Source organism: Microtus ochrogaster, chromosome 10, assembly GCF_000317375.1.
Source record: "Microtus ochrogaster isolate Prairie Vole_2 chromosome 10, MicOch1.0, whole genome shotgun sequence".
In the NCBI taxonomy this organism is placed as follows: domain Eukaryota; kingdom Metazoa; phylum Chordata; class Mammalia; order Rodentia; family Cricetidae; genus Microtus; species Microtus ochrogaster.
The window spans coordinates 17,294,602-17,303,218 of record NC_022016.1 but is presented as its reverse complement, the minus strand read 5'-3'; the positions used below and the strand labels follow the sequence as shown (position 1 = coordinate 17,303,218).

The 8,617-nt window shown below is 35.9% G+C and overlaps 1 pseudogene; it reads left to right on the top strand.

The window, feature by feature from the left end:
• The first annotated feature begins 260 nt into the window (after window positions 1-260).
• LOC101984656 lies at window positions 261-2,432 on the top strand (annotated as a pseudogene).
• The last annotated feature ends 6,185 nt before the right edge of the window (window positions 2,433-8,617 follow it).

The window sequence follows — 8,617 nt, the reverse complement described above, 5'->3', positions numbered from 1 at the left end:
GTGTGTGTGTGTGTGTGTGTGTGTGTGTGTGTGTGTGTGTGTGTGTGTGTGTGTGTGTTTGTGGGGGGGTGATGTTGAACAGACTAAGTTGTTTGTATTTATTTATCTTTGTATGTATGCAATAAAAATTAGAGCAAGAAAGAGGTATGTATGCAGGGGCTGTTTGAGGAAGAAGAGAGTTGAAATCCTTTAATTATATCATAATTTCAAAAAGTGAAAAAGTATTTAAAAAGAACTGATGCTTTGTATTAGCAGTGTAGATGAACTTCAGACTCAAGCTTGACATTGTGGTAAGAAATACAAAGGCATTTCCTGAAAAGGTTATATATGTTCACAAAGGAGTCAGTGAGAGTAATAAGAGAAGGGATGGGGAAGAAAGAAGATGAAAGTTATAAATGATAGGATATTTAAAATATCTAAGAGTTAGGATAGAATTAGAATCAACTTATTAACTTATTTAGCAAACACAAATGGCATTTCATACTCCCTTTGAGTCACAATTAACTATATTCCATACATCTCCTAGCAGATGAATTGCTATCTATTGATCTATATTAAGTCAGTCTAAATATCAATAATTGTACATTCATAGGTAGAATAAAACAGAAGTTTTTGCTTCATTTTGTGAGAACAAAGTTAAAACATTTATGTTATTTTATGCTGTTTATTTTTAATCAAGACCACGCTTTTCATTTTTAAATACACTTTAATATTGATATTTAGAATCCAGAATTTATATTAAAATTATATTAATTAAACATACTATAAAAATACATCATTAATTTTATGCTCAGCTGGAGTTTGGAAATACATGAAAATGAATCTAATTATAGGTACTACCCAAAGTGGTTTTAGAAATCTTTTTTCTGATTTTCTTTTGTAATAACTTCTAATTACTTATTTTACATTACAAGGATGAAGATAATATCTTCTCCAAATTATTGTAGCTAATATTTTATGATTTTTAAAAACATTTTAAAATGTTATTTTATTTTCTATCGTAGTTTATTGACATGGTTGTTCATCTGAGCTAGAAAAAAGTAATATTAACATCATCACATGCATCCTATACTCTCACTTAAACCTTGTAATTTATTTTTCTTTCAGTGTATATTGGATATAGTACTGCTTCTAAGAAAGAGAATATTTCAGTTGTTAGGCCCTAAGTTACTAAGATTCTTCTGATTTTTATTTGTACTTCTTGTCTTTCTCCTACATACCAAATTTGATGAAGACAACCTCTACATTTAATCCAGGCTTGACCAGATATGCTATGGTTGGCCTCCTCGCCAGAAAGCTAACAATATCACAGACACTGAATTTGGTTGGAGAGGTAAGACATGGAAAATCATTGATTTTTTCAGTTTTTTTTACAGAAAATTGAAAGATAAATATATAAAAGAGATATACTTTAAAAAAATGATGGAACTATAACCCCTTAAGGGGAACCAGATGTGGCCACAGTGAGGACCAAAGACAGGCCTGTTCCTAAAGCCTGTCCTAGAACTTGGAGGCTGGGATACCACCAAAGTTCAAGGTCTATATAATTAATAAGTGGCACAGTTCATATCACCCAGTCAGACACCATAGCCTTTAGCTTCAGAAGGCAGTGGTTTCTCTCCATCCAGGCTCTGAAGGTTCGGGAAGTACAGGGCACACAGGATATGACTGAGGCTTGTATATGGACTGGAACTCAGTTCCTGGTCTACACAAGCAGCATGGAAGCTGTGGAACCTAATATCAAGGGCCACCCCTTCCACAGTGGATACCCCATAAGAAGCAGTCCACAGGCACCCCTCCACTTGCAGCAAAGCCCTTGCTGAGCAAATGGTCCTGGAGGCCAATGGAAGAAAAGTCAGCGGAGGGCTACCCCTGGTAATATGTACCATTTGACCCACCGGCATCTATGGTAAAGGTCATCAGATCATGAGAGATTTCTATAACCAGGGACTGTGCTTTGAGGGTCGGCTCTTTGAGCCATCCCAGCTTCTGGGGAGCTTGGTCGGCTCTATGTTGGTAATGTGGCTTGGATGCATGTGCTGGTGGCCAGAGAGCTAGAGCAGCAGGCACCACTCATGGGTGGCCAGGTGTATTTCTGCTGTGATAAGTCTCCTTATAAGATCTACAAGAACTTCAACACGGAGTTTCTGGGTCTCCAGACTTTGGTTCATAGATACCCACCCATTGTTGCCCTACTGGCTACTGGTGATGCTAGCTACCCTCAATGCCCTGCTGCAGTGGCTGCTCCACACACTGGTGCTATACACACCCCTGCTGAATCCCTACACTCTGGGGCCATGGCCAACACCACCTTTACTGTCAGTATCAACATGGCACTGTGGCATTTAGGCTACAAGTCTCTCTTCTCATGGGAAGAGAGCAATGCCTGCACCATTCCCTGGGTGCAGGCCTTGGAGGGTTCAGCCTGGTGAAGGCAGGGCCAGGGACTGGAGGCCATTGTGGTACACACTCAAGGTTCTTTATATATTCTTTAAATTTCTTTGGATGAGTGCATCCGTAGGAAGGAGCCAGAGCATCACTACACCTACACCCTCCTTGCTCCTAGTCCTGAGTCTGAGAACCCACCTTACCTATACATTGAATGCTGCCCCACAGAAAATATGTGACAAGAAGAAAAATTTAACTGATTCATTATTTTAAAGGGAACAATTCCTGATATAAGCACATTGTGCCCTACAATGTTTAAATTTTAATTAGCTAAAAATACATCACAATAAGTTAAATATGAAAACTTATTGCATAAATATTTTCAAATTGGGCTGGAGAGATGGCTCAGCGACTAAGAGCATTGGCTGTTCTTCCAAAGGTACTGAGTTCAATTCCCAACAACCACGTAGTGGCTCACAACCATCTGTAATGAGGTCTGGTGCTCTCTTTCTGGCCTGCAGGCATACACACAGACATAAAAAAAATAAAATAAAATACCTTCAAATTTTATGGTTAATCTAAAATGTTCTAGCATGACAAGCATATGTATAACAATACAAGAAAGGTCTACCATGAAGACCATGTGTCCAACGTAACAGAAGTCTCACCATATGATGTTCAAATAGTATAAAATTGGTACTCCCTTCATTTTCATTGAAGAGCTGGCTCAGTGATTAAAGAGCATGCGGTTAAGATGTGCAACCAGGATTTCTAGTTATAGAACCTGCAGAAAATTCAGATAAGGCTACCTGTGACTGATGAACTATAGTGGGTTTCTAATGCCATAATTTCCAACTTCACTGAAGAAGTCTGACTCACATGAAATGGTGGAGAGCAATAGAGAAGCACAAGTGGAATGCCTCCACTATCAAGTAACCACAAATAGTAACAACAGGCGGCAACACCAATACATCATCCACCCCAAAGTGTTGGATGATCCACGTATTGAAATAATTACGTTAATGTTCCTAAGTTGGACTGATGTTAAGGTGATTTCCTTTACGTGGCTAACCACAGACATTGTGTATCCACTCCTACTCATGCCCTCACATCCAGAGCTCACTGTGTGGTACTATAATCTTTAAGAACATCTGAGTAAGAAAGGAACATTCTACCAAGAAATTTATAGTTAAAAAAAAGAGTCTTTAAGTAGGTTTGAGTTTGAAAAAAATGAGGAGAAGCACATAAAGGGAAATGATAAAATGAGGATAATTAATTGCATTGGTAGATGAGAAGGTAGAGAAAGAAATACAATGTATGGGATGATAAAAGAAAACTTAAGATTTCAAAATGTCAAATGGAACCTTACTACTTTAGAGGTTTTTATATAGATGTATGAGTAATATAACTATGTATGTATAAATGTATGCACATAGCCATATATATGACTATAACTATAAAACTATATATTTATAATACACTTTCTGTATACTTCGTTCTGTATCCCTGACACTGTTACTAGATTAAGAAACTGTGTCTGAATAAGCCACAGCTTTTATGGGAGAACCTACTGAACTTCTCAAAACAGATAATATAAAATTGACTTATCATTAAACCCATAGATGAGTGTATCTTTGAGCCAGTATCAGAGAAGCTTTTTTGCAGTAGAGACGGAGTAACACAGAGACACACAACTGGTCAACTCTGCAGAATAAGATGAGGTGAAATGGTACATCTATACTGTACCCATACATTCCACAGCCCGTGGATCATTTTGAATAAGCAGATGGAAAGAATGTAAGTGTAAGAGATAATGGATATAAACAAGGACAGGCTGTCTTCTGGACAAAAACATATGAACTCATAGCTCTACATATCAATTCATTCCATCTTTCAAAGGAGCCATGAAAGCTTAAGTCAGGCCACACTTAACAAGGAAAGAAGACTAGGGAACCAAGTACTACCCTAGGAGTAACTAATAGCTGCCAGGACAGTGAGAGGCAGTTTTCTCTAAGAGGTAGATTGACCATGGTCCAGAGAAATATCACACACCCAAGTATATTGGGTACTATAATTTGCATTTGGTTGTCTTTAGAACTAAAAGACAATGATATCCTGTCAGGAAAGAGGAATGGATTTAGGAAGATCTTGGGAGGGTTAAAATTAAACAAAACACATTACACATTACATGGAATTCTCAAAAAGCTAGAAAAATACATTAAAAAAATAATCTGAAAGATAATAACCACAAATTAAGCAGTTAGAACACATCTGCAAAAGTAAAACTATGGCACAAATTGGAATTTATAAAAACAAAACTAAACATGGTTTCATTGTTCGATCCTGATAAAATGTGAAATTCACTGGAAAAGATGAGCTTTGTGTGTAACTCAGCACTTTGGTAAAGGTTTAGAAATCTTCACAGAAGAATTATTTTTCCTAAAAAGAGTAAAAGCTTTTTACATATTCAGAGTCATAGTATGGAAAATCAAATTGATGTTACATGATAATTCAAAAATAAGGAAGGATGAGTTAAATGGGGACTGATCGAATATATGCTACAATTTTGTTTGTTGTTATTTTTGTTGTTGTCATTTCCTTCAATGTTGATTTGAAACAGGAGCAGGAAATAAAAAAGGAAAGATGCAAGATGAAAACATGGATAAAGAATAATGAAAAATCACAAAGTACCGTGGAAAGGAACAGAGTAGAAGCACAAGGCAACTAGATTTAGAATTAAAAAGGGAAAAAATGGAATAGATAACAAGTTGAATATAACAATTCATTGGAATGAAATGTGCCCATGACTTCAAGGGTCCCAGGAAAGAATGTCTTCCAGAGAGCACTTCTGCCAGGGAAAGGTAAGGCAAGTGTCTGATTTGGGAAGAGAAGAAAGCAATGTTATCTGATACTAAAATGGCAAGTCACATGGTGTTTTACTCAGGGTGACTGTCTTGCTTTCCCTTCAGGACACAATGTTCGAATTTTGCTTAGCTGACACAAGGAGGCAACTGACAGCAGGCTAGATTTTCTACAATCGATTTTAATGTCTTTTTTCTCTTTCTACAAACACATGTTGATCAATGAAGTAGGGAAATTACATATAATATGCTGATTTTAATATGCAGACACATACTGTTTTAGTGCTAGATTATTATCTTATTTTAAAAGTTTGCCTTAATTCTTGGTGATAATTGAGAAGTGATTTAGTATAACTTGTTTTTTACTTGAATAATTGCTTTTCATTATCTTTTCAGGGGGTTGTACTGTAGACCTAACCACAAAGAAATAAAAATTCTTTCTTTAAATAATAACCTTAAATGTTCATAAGAAAGTAACGTATCAAAAAGAAAATAAATGTTGTGTTATTAGTGAATTTTCTAAGAATTTACTTTATCATTGATGCTTTCTTAATTTATTCCCTAGAGTTAGTAATATGTTTTCCTGCTAGAAAAGGTCTTTAAACCAATTACACAAGGTTAATTATATAAATTAACATACCTAATATGGTAGCCACATTGCTAAGTGGGTGTATAGTGAATGGTATCTAAATGGATGCATTAAATTCTTCTCTTTTCTGTTACTAATAACAATAACCTTTTGATAATTAAATCCTAATGACAAAATTTATTTATAAAATTCAGACTACAAGATATTTATGAATCATTAAATTTAATTTTCTTTCTAATACTATTTGACACAATGAGTTCCCTAGCTCACCATCTCTAAATAATTGTTCAAAAGTTTAAATCAGGCTCCTACATTCAAATGCTATAGTGTGTCAGTAGTGGTAACAGTAAATCTAACCAAACAAGTGGAAGACCTGTATGACAAGAACATTAGTTCTTTAAAGAAAGAAACTGAAGAAGATACCAGAAAATGCAAATGTCTCCCATACTAGGGTAGGTAGAAGAATTAGCATAGTAAAATTGGTACTTTTATCAACAGCAATGCCCTTTAAAATCCCAACAAAATTCTTCACAGACCTCAAAAGAAAAGTACTCAACTTCATAAGAAAAAGCAAAATGCCCATGATAGTCAAAACAATCCTGTACAATAAAGTAACTTAAGGGGCCATAATAAACTCTGACTTCAAACTCTACTAGAGAGCTACAGTACTAAAGACAGCCTGGTAATGGCAGAAAAACAGACAAGAGGCAAATGGAACTGAATCAATGACCTAGATATCAATACACACACCTACAAACACCTAATTTTTGACAAGGGAGCAAACAATATAATATGAGAAAAGAAAGCATGTTCAGCAAATGATGCTGGCATAAGTGGATATTAACATGTATAAAATGAGAATAGATGTATCGCCATGCACAAAACTCAAGTCCAAATGGATTGAAGATGTCAACATAAAACCAACCACACCGAACCTCATAGAAGAGAAAGTGTGAAGTACACTTGAATGATTTATCACAGGAGATCACTTTCTAAATATAACCCCGGTAGTATGGACACTGAAAGCAACAATTAATGAATGGGATCTCCTAAAACTAAAAAAAACACAGTAAACAAGACAAAATGACAACTTTGGGAAAATGGAAAAGATCTTCACTAATCCCACATCAGACAGAGTGCTGATCCCCAAAATATACAAAGAACTCAAGAAATTGTCATGAAAACAACAAAGAATCCAATAAAAAATGGGATACAGACCTAAAGAGAGAACTAGTGTGTGACATCCTTCTGTATATATGTTGCTTTTATTGGTTAATGACTTAAGAAGTTTCTTTGGCCTGTGACAAGGCAGAATAGAGCTATGTAGGAAAAACTAAACTGAAGTCTGTAGAAAGAAGGTGGAATCACTGAGATGCCATGTGACTCCAAGAGGATAAAGACACTTGCTGCTAGCCTGAGCCTTGCCAGTAGACCACAAGTTATGTGGTAAAAATAATAGAAATGGGTAATTAAAGATGTAAGAGCCAGCTACAACTATGCATAAGCTAATAGACAAAGAAGTGATTTAATTAATATAGTTTGTGTGTTGTTATTTGGAGTCTGGGCAGCCAGGAACAAATGAGTAGCCTCTGCCAACAGAGAACTCTCAACAGATGAATATAAAATAGCTGGAAGACAATTAAGAAAATCATCAATATCTTTAACCGTCAGAGAAATGCAAACCAACACAACTCTGACATTCCGTCTTACAACTGTAGGAATGGCCAAGATCAAAAACACTGATGACAGTTTATGCTGGAGAGGATCTCCTCCATTGCTTATGGGAATGCAAACTGTTACAGTCACTTTGGAAATCAGTATAGTAATTTCTCAGAAAATTAGGAAACAATCTACCTCAAGACCCAGTAATATCACTTTTGGGTAAATATCCAAAGGTTGCTCAATCATACCACAAGGACATGTGCTCAACTAAGTTTGTAGCAGCATTGTTTGTCATAGTCAGTACCTGGGAATAACCTAAATACCCCTTGATCAAAGAATGGATAAAGAAGGTGTGGTACACTTACATAATGGAGTACTACACAATGGAAAAATAATGACATCTTGAAATTTGCGGGCAAATGCATGGATGTAGAAAACATCATTCTGAGTGAGGTAACTCAGATGCAGAAAGACAGTTATCATATTTACTCATTCATAAGTGGTCTGTAAACATAAAGCAAAGAAAACCAGCCTATAAATCACAATCCCAGAGAATCTAAACAATAAAGAGGACCCTAAGAGAGACATACATGGATCTAATCTACATGGGTAGTAGCAAAAGGTAAGATCTCCTTAGTAAATTGGGAATGTGTATATCATGGGAGAGGGTAGAAGGGGAAGGGAGTAAAAAAAATGCATAGGTCAATGAAAACAATGAAAAAGCAATTGCAAAATATGGTGAAAAGAAAATAATCACTCATTTTATTACAAAGAGCTCAGTATCTCTCTGCACAAACATGAGTCTTTTGTTGTACTTTTTTTATACCATCATTAACATGCCTCACACCTAACATAAAAAACACTTTAAAGATGTTTTCTTTGATTCATTATTAATTCTATTACTTCTTTTTCAGGGATATATATTTTTCATCAATTAGATGGAGGGAAGTGAATTTTCTAAGTAAAAATATGAGTGAGAAGGAAATGTGCCCTTGGTTACCACATGCTGTGTGTGTGTGCATGTGTGTGTGTGTGTGTGTGTGTGTGTGTGTGACTGCTACACTGTAGGTTAACTGTTGGTTACCACGTGCTGCGTGTGTGTGTGTGTGTGTGTGTG